The following is a 20,000-nucleotide window of genomic DNA, read 5'->3' on the forward strand; positions in this document are numbered from 1 at the left end:
GAGAGCAGGCCAGGATGGAAGGGTGGAGAGCAGGCAGGAGGGAAGGGGGGAGAGCAGGCAGGATGGAAGCGGGGAGAGGGCGTCGCGGAGCGGCCCCCAGGAGGGACTCGGCCCTGGTGAGCGAAGTGGAAACCTTCCTGCAGCTCCGAGTGTCACATTCAGCGGAGTGAACGGGTGGCTCCGGCAGCCCCTGCCTGTCAATTGTGTTTGTCTCCAGTCCATGGAATTTTCATTATTCATTATTCGCCGGGCATGGGCAGCACGGCAGCGCCAGTTTCTGTCTAATCCCCACCTGATAATGTATTTCTGATAAGCATGACGGAGCCCGGTGCTCCTGACAGGATTCACATTTCCAGCCGGATAAAGTGCCATTTACATGAAGCAGGCTGTGAATTCAGATCGGGGCGATAAGGGCAGCGGCGGGCTCTGGAGGTGCCGGCTGGGGACTATCGAGTGGGGTCCGGGGGCGCCTCCAGGCCCGTCCTTCTCCCCACTCCTCCTAGACAGATGGGCCCTGGGCCGCTTCTGTGTTGGCAGAAGGGGCACCGAGGGGGATCCGCTGCCTGTGGGGTCTTGCCTGCCCTGACCCAGTGCTGCCCTTCCCGGGACCCCCAGTGCTGCCCTTCCCGGGACCCCCAGTAGATGAGGCTGTGGTCCAGGCATGGGACTACCACCGCCTTCAGTCCGAGGGGAGTAGGGACACGCATTGTGCCTTTCTCAAGGTCAGAATCCATCCGCAGAAATGACACCCTTTAATTCCAACTCGTAGTCTTGCTTACACATGTATTTTATTGCCCAAGAAAATACTTACATGGCTTCCTCACCAAATATTAAAAGCGGTTCCAAGGCAGGAACCTCTTAAGGCCTCTGATTCTGTCCCTTCTTAAAGCCAAAGAGAATGTGTCTGATGAGTCTGTGAATTCTTCAGCATCTTTTGTGAAAGAGGCAGGATTAGCACCAACTAGGGGGCCAGGGAGATACAATCCATTGAGATGATTTGAGGGTGTCTAATGCTTTTTGGAGCTGAGGCCAATTCTACTTTTCTAACTTAGACATAGCCTGAAAAAGGAACCCTTTCTGAGGGTACGTGCAATTGTCAGCTCAATCTTGGAAGCACACGCCCATGATGCCACTGTCCTCTCCTAAATACGTCTCAACTCTGTCCCCTGTCTCTCCCATGGGACTACTGACCTAGGCCGGGTCTTCTCCATCTCCTGCTGAGTTCACACTAACGATTCCCTACCGAAGTGTCCTGGCTTCAGCTTTCACCCATCACACTCTACCTCCTGCAAACTATGCAGCATGCAGGTAGCATGGGTCTGGCTGTATCTCCAGCTGCTGCTTCAATCCCTGCCGTGGCCCCCATACCCATGGGGTAAAGACGGCTACTGACCAAGCCACCCAAGGTGCTCAGGCACCAGTTTCTACTCATGCCTCATCTTCTAACTGTGGATAATTCTTTTTTTTTCTTCTTAACAATCACACTTTCTTTGAAATCCCCCTACCTCCACCGTGCTGTTTCCAACCTCAGGCCCTCGTTAGCCCCCTCCCAATTCCCAGGTGTCAGTTGCCTCCCAGGTAAACTCCTTAACATGGGAGCTAGAGCCGAGTTAGCATTCCACTCCTATTCTACCTTAATACACTGAGCATGTTTCAGCACTTATCACCTTTTATTCTGATCTGTTTCTGATAGAACGGAATTCCGTGTACTCGAACATCTGCAGGGCCCAGGGCAAAAGTTGAAAGGGAGTTCCAGCTGCCAGGCCTAAAGATTTAGAAGTTATAAATCAATCTATCCAATTGTTAGTTAAAATATATTTTATGTTCATATCTGGATAAATATTATTTCTAATGACCTACAAGGCTAGGTTCAGATTTGGAATCCTTGCATACCTCAGCGTTCTTCACTGGAGCAGAATGGTACCGGGGAGCTTTCCTGCTTTCCTGCTTCCTGGCTCTCTCCCCATCTCCCTCTAACCCCGAGTCCGTCTTGCTCTGTAAAGGAACTTTGTGTACATGAACGGATACCACAAGCCACACATCCAGGCTCTTCCCAGAACCCCTGCAAATAACCACCTCCTACCTATGAATATATGTACAATACCCATACAAAGATGTGACTACCATATCCTTTCTAAGAGTATATAACTGAAAACATACTAAGTGCCATTGCTAGGGGAAAGGATATGTAAGTTTTGTATATTCAAACAATGTAATATAATACTTTATACAACTTAAAATGAGTGAACCCAATTTGATCTATCAACCTAACAAAAACATGAAAATATCATGAGTAAAAAAAAAAAAGACACTATAAAAGATACCTATAGTGTAATGCCAGCTGAATGTGATATATTATTTATAGTTCCATAAATGTATAGAAAAATAATAAAAACGTGAGTGAAACCGACATATACCAAATTTAGAAGAGTGGTAACCTCCGGGACTGAATGGGTATGGAAAGAGCTTCACTGGTACCTATTCATATATGTATACACACACAGACACACACACACATTCAAAGATCCGAGGTTAACATTTCAAATATCTTGTTGAGTACATGGGTGCTAGCTGTTGTACATTTCATACGTTTGAATTTTTCTTATCTTGTAAATATCCCCAAATTTTTAATTTTTAGTGATGTTTGACTTTGGATACTTGCACTGGAGAAGACTTTAAATGAATAGAAATTCTAGAGTTTTTGTTTGTTTCTCTTTATTGGATTAGTTTTATTAAGACTTTTCAAATACCATAGAATGTACCCATTCAAAGAGTATACAATACAATGTTTCCTAATATATTCACAGAAGTATACACCCATTGCCACAATAAGTTTTAGAACATTTCCATATTCCCTGAGTGAAATCCCATGCCATTGGGCATGGCACTTAAAGTGAATGAGCCAAATTTAACCTATCGTTTAACCCCCCATTTACCCCCAAGTCCCCGCACTCCTGCTCCCTGCCTGCCCTAGGAAGCCATGTATCTACTGTCTGTGTCTGTAGATTTGGAAATTCCATCTATTCCATATTTAATTTCATGTAAAAGGAGTCCTACAATAGTGTGTTTTTGTGGCTAGTCAACTTCACTTAACATACTGCTTGCGAAGTTCATCCAAGCTCCACTTCTTGAGCTAGGGGCTATTATGATTTCCATCTACAGATGAGAAAATTGGGTCTGAGGCTATATTTAGATTAGTAATGGCATTGAAGCAACTTAGCCCAGGTCTGCCTGAGTTGGAAGCTTGTGCTCATAACCCTTGCACAACATAGTCGGCCTTATGTATCTGTGAGCTCCACATCCACGGATTCAACCAACCTCAGAGGGAGAGCATGTTTGTTAATTGCATCTGCACTGAACACGTACAGACTTATTTTCTTGTCATAGTTCCCTAAACGATACAGTTTATAAGCTATTTCCATAGCATCTACATTGTGTCAGGTACTATAAGTTATCTAGAGGTGACTTAAGGTATATAGGAGGATGTGTGTAGGTTATATGCAAATACTATGCCATTTTATAGCAAGAACATGAGCATTCCCAGAGTTTGGTCTCTGCATGAGGTTCCAGAACCAATTCTCCATGGATACCAAGAGACAAATGCACTTCATTTATTTTTGGCTAAATAACATTCAATTGTATTAATATACCAAAGGTTATTTATTAATTTATCACTTGATGGTCATTTAAGTTGTCTCCACTTTTGGCTATGATAACCAATGCTGCTGGGAACATTTGTGCATAAGTTTTTGTGTAGATATTTTTTTTTATTTATTTCTCTTGAAAATATACCTGGACACAGAATTGATAAATGTGATAACTTTATGTTTAATCTTTTGAAGACCTGTCAGATTGTTTTCCAAAGAGCAGCTTTGCACCACTACCAGCAATATAGGAGAATTCAAATTTCTCAGCATTCTCACTAACACTTATCATCCCTTTTTTTTTTCTTCTTCTTTTTTCTTTTTTCTTTTTTTTTGAGACAGAGTCTTGCTATCACCCAGGCTGGTGTGCAGTGGAGTGATCTCAGCTCACGGCAAGCTCCGCCTCCCGGGTTCACACCATTCTCCTGCCTCAGTCTCCTGAGTAGCTGGGACTACAGGCACCTGCCACCACACCCGGCTAATTTTTTTGTATCTTTAGTAGAGATGGGGTTTCACCGTGTTAGCCAGGATGGTCTCGATCTCCTGACCTCATGATCTGCCATGATAGTGAGTGTGAAATGGTCTCATACTCTTTAATTTGCACTTGATGGCTAATATGAGGATCTTCTCATGTGTTTATTAGTCACTTGCACATCTTTGGAGAAATATCAATTCAAATCCTTTGCCCATTTTTAAATTGGATTATTTGTCTGATTATTATTGAGATACAAGGATTATTTATACACTCTCGATAAAAATCTCTTAACAAATACATGATTTGCAAATATTTTCTCTCACTCTGGGTTTTATTTTCACCTCTTTAATAGTGTCCTTTGGAGCACAAAAGTTGTTAAACTTGATAAAATCCAACCTACTTTTTTCTTTTGTCACTTGTGTTTTCAATGTCATATATAAGAAAGTTTTGCCGGGCGCAGTGGCTCAAGCCTGTAATCCCAGCACTTTGGGAGGCCGAGACGGGCGGATCACGAGGTCAGGAGATCGAGACCATCCTGGCTAACACGGTGAAACCCCGTCTCTACTAAAAATACAAAAACTAGCCGGGCGAGGTGGCGGGTACCTGTAGTCCCAGCTACTCGGGAGGCTGAGGCAGGAGAATGGCGTAAACCCAGGAGGCGGAGCTTGCAGTGAGCTGAGATCCGGCCACTGCACTCCAGTCCGGGTGACAGAGTGAGACTCCGCCTCAAAAAAAAAAAAAAAAAAAAGAAAGTTTTACCCACCCAGTCTCAGGAAGATTTACTTCTGTATTTTCTTATAGGAATTTTATAATTTCAGCTCTTACATATAGGTCTGAGATCCATGTTGGATTAATTTTGGTGTATGGTGTGAGAAAAAAATTTCAACTTCATTATTTGCATGTGCATATCCAGTTGTCCCCATCCCATTTTTTGTAAAGACCATTCCTTCTCCAATTGAATTGCTTTGGCAGCCTTGTCAAATGCCAATTAACTGTAAAAGTGAGTATTTATTGCTGAGTTCTAAATCCTATTCTATTAATCTAGAAACACACCTCAGAAATACTGTAGGTTCAGTTCCAGACCACCTAAATAAAGTGAGTTTCACTATAAAGCGAGTCATATAAACATTTTGGATTTCTAGTGCAAATAAACATTATGTTTATAAATATTTTGGTTTTCCAGTGCAAATAAAAGTTATGTTTATAGTATACTGTAATCTGTTATATGGGCCATAATAGTATGCCTAACAAAGCAATGTACATGCCTTAATTTAAAAATACTTTGTTGATCTCTATGAATGGGTCAGTAGAAAAGAAAACATAAATAAATTAAAAAATGAAAATACTCTATTGTTAAAAAGTACTAACAATCATCCAAGCTTTCAGGAAGTCGTAATCTTTTTGCTGATGAAGAGTCTTTCATGATGTTGGCGGCTGCTGACTGATCAGGGTGGTGGTTGCTGAAAGTTGGGGTGGCCATGGCAATTTCTTAAAATTAGACAGCAATGAAGTTGGCCATAGTCATTGACTCTTCCTTTCACAAAAGACCTCTCTAGCATGTGATGCCGTTCAATAGCATTTTACTCGCAATAGAACTTTCCAAATTGGAGTCAATCCTCTCAAACCCTGGCACTGATTTATTAACTACAATTATTTTTATTTTTGTTTTATCTATTTATTTTTGAGGCAGAGTCTTCCTCTGTCACCCAGGCTGGAGTACAGTGGCATGGTCTCGGCTCACTGCAACTCCCGCCTCCCGGAGTCAAGTGATTCTCCTGCCTCAGCCTCTCAAGTAGCTGGGACTATAGGCATGCACCACCATGGCTGGCTAATTTTTGTATTTTTGGTAGAGATGGGGTTTTACCCTGTTGGCAAGACTAGTCTTGAACTCCTGACCTGAAGTGATCCACTCGCCTCAGCCTCCCAAAATGCTGGGATTACAGGCATGAGCCACGGCGCCCGGCCCAATGAACTCAAATTATGTAATACTTTAATCCTTTGCTGTCATTTCAACAATGTTCCCAGCATCATCACCAGGAGTAGATTCTATCTCAAGAAACCACTTTAGTTGCTAAGTCATAAGAAGCAACTCCTCCTTCATTAAGACTGTATTATGAAATTGCAGCAATTCAGTCGCTTCATCAGGCTCCACTTCTAATTCTAGTTCTCTTGCTATTTCAGCACATTTGCAGTTACTTTCTCCATTGAAGTCTTAAACCCCTCAAGAGTTGGAATAAACTTCCAAACTTCTGTTAATGATGATATTTTGGCCTCCTTTCATGAATTACAAACATTCTTTATGGAATCTAGAAAGGTGAATTCTTTTCAGAAGGTGTTCGATTTACTTTGCCACATTCATCAGAGCAGTCGCTATCTATGGCAGCAGAATGGGTGTTTTGTTAACAGGCATGAAAACAATATTCCTCTCCTTGTATATCTCCATCAGAGTCCTTGGGTAGATTGCCAAAGAACAGTAATAATTTGAAGTGAATCTTTTTTTCTGAGTAGCAAGTCTCAACTGTGGGTTTAAAATATTCAGTCAATCGTACTGTAAAGAGATGTGCTGTCATCCAGGCTCTGTTGTTCCATTTGTAGAGGACAGGCAGAGTAGATTTAGCATAAATCTTAAAGGTCCTAGGATTTTCAGAATGACAAATGAGCACTGGCTTCAACTTAAGGTCGCCAGCTGCATTAGCCCCTAACAAGAGAGTCAGCCTGTTCTTTGAAGTGTTGAAGCCAAGCATTGACTTCTCCTCTCTAGCTATGAAAGTCCTACATGGTCTCTTCTTCCAATACAAAGCTGTTTCATCTCCATTGAAAATCTCTTGTTGAGTGCAGCCACCTTTACCAATGATCTTAGCTAGATCTCTGGATAACTTGCTGCAGCTTCTATGTTAGTTCTTGCTCCTTCACCTTGCACCTTTATGGAGATTGTTTCTTTCCTTAAATCTCATGAACCAACTTCTGCTAGCTTCAAATACTTCTTCTACAGCTTCCTCACCTCCCTCAGACTTCATAATTGAGGAGAATTAGGGTCTTATGGAGAATGAGGGAGAGGAGGGAACTGTGGAACAGTTCAGAGCACACACCACACACTATTTACCAAGTTTGTCCTTTTATATGGGTGCGGTTCATGGCACTCTAAAACAATCACAATAGTCACATCAAAGATTACTGACTATAGATCACCATAACAGATACAATAGTAATGACAAAGTCTGAAATATTGTGAGAATTAATAATATGTGGCACAGAGACATTAAGCGAGCACATACTGTTGAAAAGAAAAATGGTGGTCGTAGGCTTGCTCAATGGAGGGTTGCCATGGATCTTCTATTTGTAAAAAAAAAAAAATGTGATATCTGCAAAGCTCAGTAAAATGAAGGATGCCTGTTTATGTCTGTTCTTATGCCAGTATGACTTTGTCTTCACTACTACAATATTGCACTAAGTTTTGAAATTGGATAGTGTGGTTCCTCCAACTTAGTCACTTGTAAAGATAATTTAGGCTATTCTGGGCCCCTTATATTTCTGTGTGAACATTATTATCAGCTTGTCAAATTCAGAAAATAAGTCAGCTGGGATTTCAATAAGAACTTATTGAATCTTGACCAATTTGGTAACTATTGCCTTTTTAACAATATTAAGTCTTTCATTATATGAACATTGGATGTCTTTCCATTTATTTAGGTCTTCTTTAATTTCTTTCAGTAATGTTTTGTGGATATCAGAGTATAGGCTTTCACTTCTTTTATTGTGTTTATTCCTAAGAATTTTTAAATGTAATTGTACATGAAACTGCCTTTTTAATTTTATTTTTATATTGCTCATTGCTAGTATACAGAAACGCAATTGATTTATATATTGACTTATCCTGCAACCTTGCTTAACTCTTTTAGCAGTTCTAATCAAACTTTTAATGGATTACCTAGGATTTTCTACATACAATGTCATGTTATTTACAAAAAGATATTCTTCCATCTAATCTGAATTTTTAAATTTGCTTACGTTTGTTTGTTCGTTTTTACTAATTCCTTTAGCTAGAACCCATAGCACATTGTTGAATGGAGGTGGTGAGAGTGGACATCCTTATCTTGTTTCTGGATTTAGGGGAAAAGCCTTCAGCATTTCATCACGAAGTATGATGTAAGTTGTAAATATTTTATATACTCCCTTTATCAAGTTGAGAAGTTCCCTTCTAGTCTAATTTCTTGAGTGTTTTTATCATAAAGTCCTATTGGGTTTTGTCAAATGTTTTGCCTTACTAATGAAATGATTATATAGATTTTGTCTATTACTTTATTAAAATAGTGGATTATATTCATTGATTTTAAGATGTTAACTTTACATGCTTGGGACAAATTGTATTTAGTCATGATGTATAATCCTTTTTTATATATCACTGTATTTTGCTTGGTTGCATTTTTTAAAGTTTCTGATCTATATCACAAAATATTTTTCTGTAGTTTTTTACATGTGATATACTTGCCTTTTTTGGTGTTAGAGTAATACTTACATTATAGAAAGGTTGGAAAGTATTTTCTGATCTTCCATTTTATATAAAAGTTTGTGAAGAATTGATATTATTTCTTCTTTAAATGAAGCAATTCACCAGTAAAGCCATCTGGGCATGGGCTTTTCTCTATGGATAGCTTTTAGATTTTACTAATTCAACTTATTTACTCTGTATAGGTCTACTCAAACTTTTAATGTCTTCTGGAGTCAGTTTTTGCAGTGCATGTCTTTCTGGGAATTTGCCCATTTAACCTGTTACCTATTTTGTAGGCATACAGTTGTTTATGATAGTTTCTTATAATCCTGTTATTTCTATAAAGTAAGCAGTAATATGCCCTCTTTCATTTCTGATTTTAGTAATTTGAGTCTTCTCTTTTCCAGTATAGCGAAAGGCTTGTCAATTTTGTTGATATTTTTAAAAAACCAATTGGTACTTTTGTTTTAGAAATAATTTTGACACAGACTTCCACTTTATGACTTTTATACCAGCACTGTGAAAGATCCTAAAGACTCATGCCTGGAGAGAATACGAGTTCTTTCAGAATGGTATACCAGCCCTCTCTCCATCTCACTACACACCAGAATGAGATGGGACCAATTCCAAGTATATTTAAATAAAACAAATGCTAAGTCATCTGTTTCTTTCCATAATTCTAATAAACTTTTCAAACCAAACAAATCAGTTGCATTGAATATTAGTACTTAAAGAAATCTCTGAAACTATTATTTTAAACTGCTTTTGACAGAGAAGAAACTGAGATGGGTATATAAATTTATTTTATCTTGAGCTTTTCCATTTTTGTGTTTAAAATAGCTTCTACCTGCTTATGCCTCTCAGGTTAAGTCTCAGTCTATTCTCCGAGCTCTAGACTCATGAGTTCAGGAAATCTTTATTGAGTGCTGTTATGTGCCATACAGTGTTCTATGTCCTTATTATGAAAGATAGATAATGTCTCTACCCTCAAAGCAATTACATTTTGAACTAAATCAAATTTTCAACTTTGGACATTCCTCTTTAGATGTTTCTGAAGCATTTCAAAACTAATATTTCCCAAATGCTGCTCTTGATTTCTCTCCCACCAGAATTGTCATCTCCCCCCACCACCCTCATCACCCCCAACCCAGCCTTCATCATCTTAGTAAATAGCACCAACAGTCATGAAGTTCAAGCCAAAATCATTTTGGGCTACTCCCTTTTCTTTTTAACCATCAGAAAATCCTACGCTTCTGACTCAAACTGTTACCGTGAATAAGTTATCTTCTTTGCACCTCCATTAGTCCAAACCGTCACCATCTCTACCCTCTTAACTCTTTCTCCTCTTTCCCCCAGCACACAGTCCATTCTTTACTCAGGATCTGAAGTGAGCTTTACTTAGTGTAAACCAGATCATGCCAACCCTCCCCCACAAGCATTGCGGTGGCTTCTTATTGTACTTGACATCAACTCTGAAGTCCCCGACACAGACTTGGTTACTCGGCCCTTGCTTGCCTCTCCAGCTTCATCATGAATCACCCTTTGCTCAGCCTCGTCTATGCTCACTAGCCTTCCCGGTTCTCCATCGACACTGGTTCAAGAAATGAATGGAGAGCAAATCCTTAAAGATTTCTTAGAAACAATTTCTGACACCTTCTTTGTGATCCAGTTACAACATCTTAGTTATCTCCCTTTTAGAGAGATTTTTCTGAACTATATATTCTGAACGTAACAAATACCAACAGTAGGAATATGCAAAAAATTTAGAATATACCGTACCACAGAATATTCACTGGATGACTCTATGTATCAGATGTGGTTTCAGTGAAGGGTCTATATTCCTATCATGAGTACCACAAAGGTGCGTGAAGTCAAAGCCATGTCAGAGATTAAATTTTCTCCAGTTTCCAGGCCCATAGTAAAGCAAAAATCCCTGAATTTCCTCTAGAAATAAAGTCTGATTTCTATAGGTAGATGGGAAAAGAAAGAAAGGGGTCTTTGAAGCAATTTATTGTGCTATTCCCCATCCTCTCTGGAAAATTAAATGCTTTTTTTCTTCCGGTAGTACTTCGACTTCACTTAGAATTAAAGGTAGAAAAATAAGAACCATAACTTCTTTCTTCAGATGATCATAACTACTTGATAGAAGGTCTTTAACAAGCTCCCACTCTAACAAGCAACTGTCGTTTTCATGTTTTGGAATGGTTTAATCCTGGACACGATAACATCCTCAAAAAGCAAGTGCATTAAGCTGTGACAGGTTTCCACTGACCTAAGCAATTGCATTAGGAAAACGCCAATAGCAGCTCCCTCTCTTCATCTGTTCTCCCCTCCTCCTCCCCACCAGTAAAAGCTATGCTCAATACTACTATTAAATTACCCTTAGAAATATGCTCCTTGAAGAAAATCAATGCACATGTGTTTTAGCACTTGTCACAGATAGATCAAACGGCCAATCTAGCATATATTATTCCACCCAAAGGTTCCAATTTTACACTAGCTTCTTTTGGTGGCACATTTTATGAGCTCACATCCAAACTAAGAAAAAGAATAGGCTGGGGGCGGTGGCTCACGCCTGTAATCCCAGCATTTTGGGAGGCTGAGGCAGGCGGATCACGAGGTCAGGAGATCGAGACCATCCTGGCTAACACGCTGAAACCCCATCTCTACTAAAAATATAAAGAATTATCCAGGCGTGGTGGCGGGTGCCTGTAGTCCCAGCTACTCGGGAGGCTGAGGCAGCAGAATGGCATGGACCTGGGAGGCAGAGCTTGCAGTGAGCCGAGATGGCGCTACTGCTCTCCAGCCTGGGTGGCAGCGCGAGACTCCATCTCAAAAAAAAAAAAAAAAAAAAAAAAAAAAGGAAAAGAAAAAGAATACAGTGGGTGAGGATGGGGAAAAAAATAAGAATGACTCTCACTATCATTCCCACCACTTTTTCTGTACCTCTGTAGTACTTAATGGTGAATATTAAAACCTCCTGGTGGAATGAGGTAAAACTGATGGGACATGGTGGGAGGAAACCAGAGGCCTAAAGCCCAAACTCGCTATGATTCAACTTAGAATACTTAGAACACTCATCCTTCACTGATGAGCAAGGATGTGCTCCGTCTTGGGATCATTTCCCCTTGCTTAGTCACTACCCACTTTCTACCAGAAGGTAGCATAGTACGGTTGTTAAGGTATAGGAGTTAAAACTAGTGAGTGACTCAACAACTTTATAGATGTATAAACATAGGCATTCAATGAATCTGTGTGTCAATTTTTCTACTTAAAAATAGGGATAGTACATAAATTAGAGTGCTGATGTAAGAATTAAATGAGTTTAATATGTAAGGCATTCAAAACAATGTCTGGCATATAGTAAGCCATGCTAACTATTAACTATTGTTATTTAGGATGCTTGCTAAGAAGAAACATTATTATTCCTGATAAGAATCCCTGAGACACATTACACAAATAATTTTCACTTTAAGCCATAATGGAGTAACAGTATTGGAATAGACCTGTGGCCATAAATAGCTATGAAATATCAAATAAAATTGTCTTCAGTCAGCAAAGAGCAGGCAACACAAGACTGAAATGGCTGATAGAAGGTGAGCCCCATAATCCGCCAGGTTTCTGCCTGGAGACAATTTCCCAACCACATTGCACGAAGTCAGAGTCAAAGCAGAGCACTATGTTTCGGCGGAGCTAAAGTGGAAAAATCATATTTCAAAGCAGCTGGAGATTCTAGAATTTACAAGGTGGCAAACTAGAGAGGAGGAAACTGTGAAAAGGAAGCCTCACAAGACGCTCTGGGAGGCCCCTGCAAGTCTGTGGCTGAGGGAGTCCCCCACTGAGCAAGACAACCAGAAGTTTACCAGGTGGCAGCTGCTATGTAATTAAAAGCAGAACATAGCTACAGAAGGCACTGCTGGGGAAAATGCAGTGCCTGGAGATTTTGAAATGTAGGCCCTGCTAGAATGATGAGATCTACCCCTTAGCACATGAAGTCTAGCTGAGAGACAAAAATGGTGGTCTTATGGTGTAATGACTACATACAGGGCACGACTTATGCTAAACTCTCTCCAGTAAAGCCTCAAATGAAGCCCTGACAAGATCCAATGTGGATCCCAAGCTGGACCTTGGCTAGTTAGCCCAGTGTGATCAGCCAGTAACTGAGCTGCTTGTTAAAACAAGGATCAATAGTCTTTAGAGTAAGGTAACAGAATCTAGAGACTGTATACTGTATTATCTATAATGCCAATATTCAACAAAAAGTCAATAGTCCTAAAAAGAAAGAGAAAACTGTGATCTAGCCTTGAGAATAAAATCCACCAATAGACACTGAACCCAAGACACCAGATGTTAGAGTTAGCAGACAAATATTTAAAGCAGCTATTATGAATACAGTCAAAGAATTAAATAAAAATGTGTTCATAAAATTATAGGAAAATATGATCTAAATGAATGAACAGAGATAATCTCAACATAGAAATTGAAACGATAGAACCAAATGGAATTCTAGAACTGATAAGTACACTGCTTAAATGAGAAACTAACAGGTTGGACTCATTAGCATATTCAAGATGGCATTGAAAAGGCAGTGATTTTGAAGTCAGATAAATAGAAATTATGCAATTTTAAGAGAAGAAAAAAGGATTTTATAAATTAAATAGAGCCTCGGGGACATACAGAATGCTATTAAATGAGTTACTTTTTGTGCAGTTGGTGCCTAAGAAAAAGAACAGAGTGACATTGTGCAAATATTTTAAGGGACAGTAGCAGAGAGCTTCCCACATTTTATTTAAGAAACCAGACCAATCTATTGATCCCAGAAGTCCAGCAAACATCAAACAGAATAAATATAAAGAGAAGCACACCTAGGCACATCATAATCTAACTGCTGAAAACCAAATAAAAAGAGCACATTGAATAGAGATAACAGCAATAGCAATACTCTGACTTCTCATCAGAACAATAGGGGAGGAAAGACAGTGGAACAACCTCTCCAGATTGCTAAAAAGAAAGGGAAACAGTCAACCCAGAGATTCTACAGCCAGCAAAAGTTTCGCAGCAAGAGTGCAATAAAGACCTTTTCTATACATGAAAGCTTAGAAAATTTGTGGACAGCAGACTTTCAGTATAAGAAATTTAAAAAGATATTTCTCAATTCAAAGGAAAATGATGCCAGATGGAAACTCAGTTCTATAGGTACAAATGATAAATATGTGGGTAAATATAAATGAGTATGTTTACTTCTCATAATTTACTCTAAAAACTGCCATTTAAAGCAAAAATAATAACAGTGTAAGACGGAATTCAAAACATATGAAAATGTAAATTATATGACAATAGTCACACAGAAAACAGGGACGGGTAAACATAAAATCGACAATAGGAAGCGAGAATCAGAAAGTGTTGGGTGTGAAATGTGAAGCAGAAAGATACATATCATTAGTTGCAGAGAAACCATATAAAAATTATAATAAAAAGAGTTATAGCTAAGAAGTTAATAGAAGAAATAAACTGGCAATCTAAAAATAGTGGATTAACATAGGAGGCTGAGAAGGGAGAAACAGAAAACAACAAAAGAGAAAACATACAAACAAAAAAACAAATTGCAATATGGTAGACTCAAATCAAACCAAAACAATAATTCCACGAAATGTGAAGGGATTTAAAATGCCAATTGAAAGGCATAGACTAACAGACTGGATAGAAAAACACAACCCAACTGTTAGCTGTCTACATAAGACACACTTTAAATACAGAGAAATAGACCAGTTTAAAAGGATGGAAGAAGATATAACATGCAAGCAGCAAGCGTAAGAAACTTGATGTGGGTTTATTAATATCAAAGAAAGTAGAAACCAGGAAAATGTATATTGCAGGAGATCATGTGAAATAGTGCATGATAAAAGAGTAATTACCCACAAGGCACGCTAGTCTTCAGTATGTATCACCTAGTGAGAGAGTATCAAAATCTGTAGAGCAAAAACTGACAAAATTGACTGAAGAAATAGACAAATCTACAACTAAAGTTGGATATTTTAATTCCACTCACTCAGTAATTGTTAGAAATGTAGGCAAAAAATGAGGAAGAAAATGTCACATCTAAACATGGTTGTCAACCAACCTTACCTAACCCATATTTACAGGACACTACACCCAACAGGGACACCATACACATTCTTTTCAAATGTATATAAGCTATTCACCAATATATACCATTATCCTTGGCCTTAGAACAAGTCTGAATACAAGTTAAAGCCTGAATTGGAAAGTACAAGCAACAAAAAAGCACACGTTTCTAAATAACCCATGGATCAAAGGAGAAGTCACAAAAAATGTGTAATGTTTAAAATGGAATAATAATGAAATATATCAAAATTTTAGGGATGCCCCTAAAGCAATGCTCACAGAGAAATTTATAGTTTTGAAATGCCTGTATTAGAAAATAAGACTTACAATAAAATAAAAATCTATTATTTCCACTGTAAGTAGATAAAGAAGAAAAATCTAAATCCTAGTTATATAGACACAAAGACACAATAAACATAAGAGCAAAACCCAATGAACTAGAAAACAAACAATAGAGAAAACCTATATCTCAAACTTGGTTTTTTTGTAAACATGAATAAAATTTTCCAAAATCCCTAAAAAGAATAATCATGATTAAGCAAAGAAGGCCAAATTACCAACATGAAGAATAAACTTGAGGCTATCACTAGAGATCTCCCAGATATTAAAAGGAAAACAGCGAAATAGCATTAATAAGTTATCCTCATAAACTTGACAAATCTGATATTAATAAAAATCAAAAAAGTTCCTTGAAAAATGCATTCTATAAAAAATCTGTAAGTCCCATTTCACTTCAAAGAATAAAATTTATAAATCTATGGTAAATTCTAGTATTCATTCATCTCCACTTCACACATACTGATTCTGAATGGGGCTGGCCAAGAAGCAGCTCTTAAAGTGCTGTGGATTCCTCTCCCTCCATCTCTGAATAGCCTTCAGTGACCATATCTTTGTGGAGGCAGCCAGACATACCTGAAGGGAAATCAAGGAATCATAGCTATAAGACAGGAGGTCAGACCTCAAGCAGCATTCTTCTCTGAGCATCTTTTCTGTTAGCTGCTCAGAATTCCCACTCCCAGCTAAACCCTTATCAATTAAAGGGATAGAATTTATAAATATCTGGTACGTTCTATCATTCATTCAAGGATGGATTAATACCACTCTTAAACAAATTCTAGCCTGAAGAGGAAATTCTTCCCAACTTATTTGTAAGGCCATCAAAATTCTGATTTGTAAGCCGGAGAAAGACATTACAATGAAAGAAATCACATATTACATGAGTAAATGTAGATCATTCATTCATTCAAGAGAGATATTTTTAACAGTTCTTTCTGCTGGCAATGAATTTGATCAAACTATATGAAAATGCTGTATCATACAGCGAGCTGTAGATTTAAAAAGTCAAATATCAGCAATTTCATTTGATTCAATTTTATACTAGGGGCTGGGAACTAAATACAGTTCTCTACCTAATAAGGTTCACAGTTTAGAGAAAGTAGGGCGACATGTCCACATGTGATTACAAGACAGTGTAATAAATCCAGACTGCAGGATGCTGACACACTATAGCATGGTGGGAACCTAAGTCAGAAATCCCTGCCTGCTGTGTCCTGATGTGCAGTGTGAGAGCGTTCAGCAGGAAGACCTGCCGGAAAGGAATTCCTGGCAGTGGGAACAGAATGTGCGAATGCACAGTGCTACAAGAAAGCATTACTCGTCAGAGAAATGTGAATAGATTGATACATTTAAAATGTTAAAAGCACAGTGGAGGGAGCACTGTGTGGGATCATGGTAAACGCAGTGAATGCTGGAGGTTGGATCCTGAAGGGTTCACACAGTTTTTTCCAAAGGAATTTGATGATCATTGGGTATAACCCCATGAGGAAGCTTCCACTTTCCTAGTTAGTGAAAATGAAACACAACTGCGAGTGGGTACGACTGTCTTCTTTCCTTGCCTTATCTTTTCCTTCACCTACTTGCTGCTAATTATTGAAACAGATTTGAAGCAATCTGGGATTGTTCTGATTTTCTCTTGGCAAAGTACACAGGATTTCAGAGCTGAAAGTAATTCTCCTGAAAAGCCGTAACACATCATTGATTATCCTATTAATAGGCTCTCAAGCCTGCATAGAGAAGGTCTCTTAGTGATAACCAGGACCTCTGGCCAAAGGACGGTGCTGAGCTGCTGAAAGCTTTTAGTTTCAGATATGAACATAATTCAGATGGCAATACCTTTGTTATTCTAAAAGCCCCAAAAGAAAAACTTTGCTTTTTTAAAATTTGGAGGGGGGGAGTTGTTTTTTAAAAGTTTGCTTGTTTTTACCCCACTGACAGCCTCTGGACGGCGATATTCAAAGAAATAAGGTGTCTAGAGATCTTAAAGAAAGTGCCACTCGCTCTCAGGATTTAAAAAGAAAAAGAGAAGCAGCAAAAATTAATGCTAAGTTCATTTTCTTCCATAATGCTAACCACCTTCCTCACTAAACCATTCGCTGATGCTGACCAGCAGCACACGTGGCTAATTTCCCATTCATTTCCCTGGGCCGCTGTGATCGTGGTATTAACAGCAGTGAAATCACGAAATGAGGTGGGAAGACAGAGGAAAGCAGTGAGCACAAGTGTGAAGGAGCTAGATAATCCAAACCTCAGTTCCCCCCACACTCCAGGGCTGACTTAGGAACCTCATTGGGACAAAGCCGCTCCCAGCTACAGTTGCCACTGTGCTATGCTCACTGTGTGCCAGGCGAAGTGCTCAGTGCTGATCCAGGATGATTTTATTTAAGTTCATGTGGGTGTACGGAGCTTATTTTTAATGTTCCTTACTATAGATTATAAATCATAACAACATTTTTAATATTGTATTTCTAAATGTTCCCCAGGGTTAATAAAAGACTGGAGTCTCCAGTAAGCATAATACACTGATAGCTCATTTATTTAAAACGCCATCTTAAAAAAATAAAAATTTTAATTAAAAAAAGTGCCATCTCCAAGTGTTTATTTATGATTTATGTTAAATTCTATGAGAATTGGTCTCTGAATAGTTCACATTCATCCCCACTTCACACACTGATTCTGAATGGGGCTTGGCCAAGAAGCCACCTCTTGAAGTACTGCAGGTTTCTGTCCCTCCATCTTCTTTTTGTTGATTTATGTATTTATTTACTTTACTTTTATTTTTGAGACAGTGGCTTGCTCTGTTACCAGGCTGGAGTGCAGTGATGTGATCTCGGCTCACTGCAACCTCCCCCCGCCCAGGGTTCAAGCCTCAGTCTCCCAAGCAGCTGGAAATACAGGCGTACACCACCACGCCTGGCTAATTTTTTTGTATTTTTAGTACAGACGGGGTTTCACCATGTTGGCCAGGATGGTCTCGAACTCCTAACCTTGTGATCCGCCCGCATCAGCCTCCCAAAGTGCTGGGATTACAGGCATGAGCTACTGCACCCAGCCTCTCCCTCCATCTTCTGAGCTAGCCTTCCAAGGGCCGCATCTTTGTGTAGGCAGCCATACCTGCCTGAAGGGAAACTGTGGAATCGTAGACGTGAAAGGGCAGGTCAGACTTCCAGTCTCATTCTGCTCTGGGCATCCTTTCTGTTAGATGTTCACAATTTCCATGCCTGGGGAAACCTTGCCTAGGTGGATACAGGTGGAAAGGAAAGAAGGGTTCTATTAATGGAAACTTCCAAGCACCAGCATGTCTAGACTCGAATCAGAAGCAAATACCAGGCAGGGCGCGGTGGCTCACGCCTGTAATCCCAACACTTTGGGAGGCCGAGTCAGGTGGATCACCTGAGGTCAGGAGTTCAAGACTAGCGTGGCCAACGTGGTGAAACCCCGTCTCTACTAAAAATACAAAAATTAGCTGGGCATGGTGGCGCATCCTATAATCACAGCTACTCAGGAGACTGAGGCAGGAGAATCACTTGAACCTGGGAGGCGGAGGTTGCAGTGAGCTGAGATCGTGCCATTGCACTCCAACCTGGTTGACAGAGCGAGACTCCATCTCAAAAATAAATAAATACATAAATTAGAAGAAAATACCAAAGATCGATGTTGAAAAGGGAACTTGACAGCTGTACCTTCAATATGTTTGCTCTGGGCACCTCAAACGCATGGCACCTAAGGGTGGAGGAAGGAAGAGGGTTGCCTGTTACCATCCTAAGGGCTGAGTCTTTACACTGCCAATTCTCCCTCTCAGGTCAGGTCAGCTCCTTGACCTCAGTTTAATGAATTTCTTTCCTATTTATAAAGATCTTCAGGTGCTGGGTATGTGGGGATAACGCATTCCCTTCCTGGACATTCAATTCAGTGTTTAACAATTTGCAGAATGCTTCCTGAAGCCTAACCTGATCGGTTCACTGCCAGTGTCAGAGAATTTCATAAGCAACATCTGGTACATTTTTAGGTTCCCCCCAAGAGTTGTGCACTAACTACCTACCAGCTCCTTGCAAAGGGTTTAGTATCTTTTAAGGGCCCCCAAAATATTAATTAACCAATCAAACTGCTCCCAGCTGCAATCTGAACTCATTTCTTCTCCAGGTTGGGAAACAGGGAATGTGGTCATTATTCTCTCCATTAAAATCCTGCCCAGACATAACGATTATTATTCAATCCCTCTTACTTCTCTTTTCAGCACAAGGGATTTCAATTCTTTTCACCTTTCTTTAGAGCAGCAATTCAGTGAATCACAGGTGCAGAAGGGAGTTAACAATATAACTCAATCAATAATTATTTCCAAGGCTGATCTAGACCCCTCAGATTTTCTCCCATACTGTGCCATCCCATCCAGACGCAGTTTTCTAGAAGAGCCTGATTAGGTCCCAAGAAAGTGGCTGTTTGGGTTTAAAGATTTGCCCTGGACGTGTCAACACCTCTTTCTTTCGGTTACGGTTTTGCGTATTTTTTCTTATGTGTCTATATTTACAGCTTTGTTCCATATCGGACTAAGAACAGAGACAGATCCTATGCCGCTAATTAGAGCCCCACATGTTAATGAACCCCAACCACTCTGCTGCCTTAGAGTGTCGGCAGCCCCACAGGAAATTAATAAGAGCCTTAATCACTCAGAGACTGGAAAGGTCACTGCTCACTAAGGGTTCAAATGCAGAAACGGCAACACAATCATACCCTATTTTAAAAGCATAAAAACCACCCATGGCTGTGAAGAGTCTAACACTCCGTCAATAGGCAGACAGATGAGAGCATCAGCTTGGCCATAGGACTAAATGAATATAATCACAGGACAGTTTGGTGCTTATCCTCAATTTATACATATACACACACACACACACACACACACACACACACACACACACACACACACACA

The 20,000-nt window shown here is 39.6% G+C and overlaps 1 protein-coding gene across 8 annotated transcripts in view; it reads right to left on the minus strand.

Annotated features, from left to right (window-relative positions):
* The window catches only part of OPCML (opioid binding protein/cell adhesion molecule like), a 1,160,427-nt gene that overhangs the window by 390,027 nt on the left and 750,400 nt on the right, over positions 1–20,000 (minus strand). The gene's annotated exons all lie outside the window — the stretch shown is intronic.

The sequence above is a fragment of the Piliocolobus tephrosceles genome, chromosome 13, assembly GCF_002776525.5.
Source record: "Piliocolobus tephrosceles isolate RC106 chromosome 13, ASM277652v3, whole genome shotgun sequence".
In the NCBI taxonomy this organism is placed as follows: Eukaryota; Metazoa; Chordata; class Mammalia; order Primates; family Cercopithecidae; genus Piliocolobus; species Piliocolobus tephrosceles.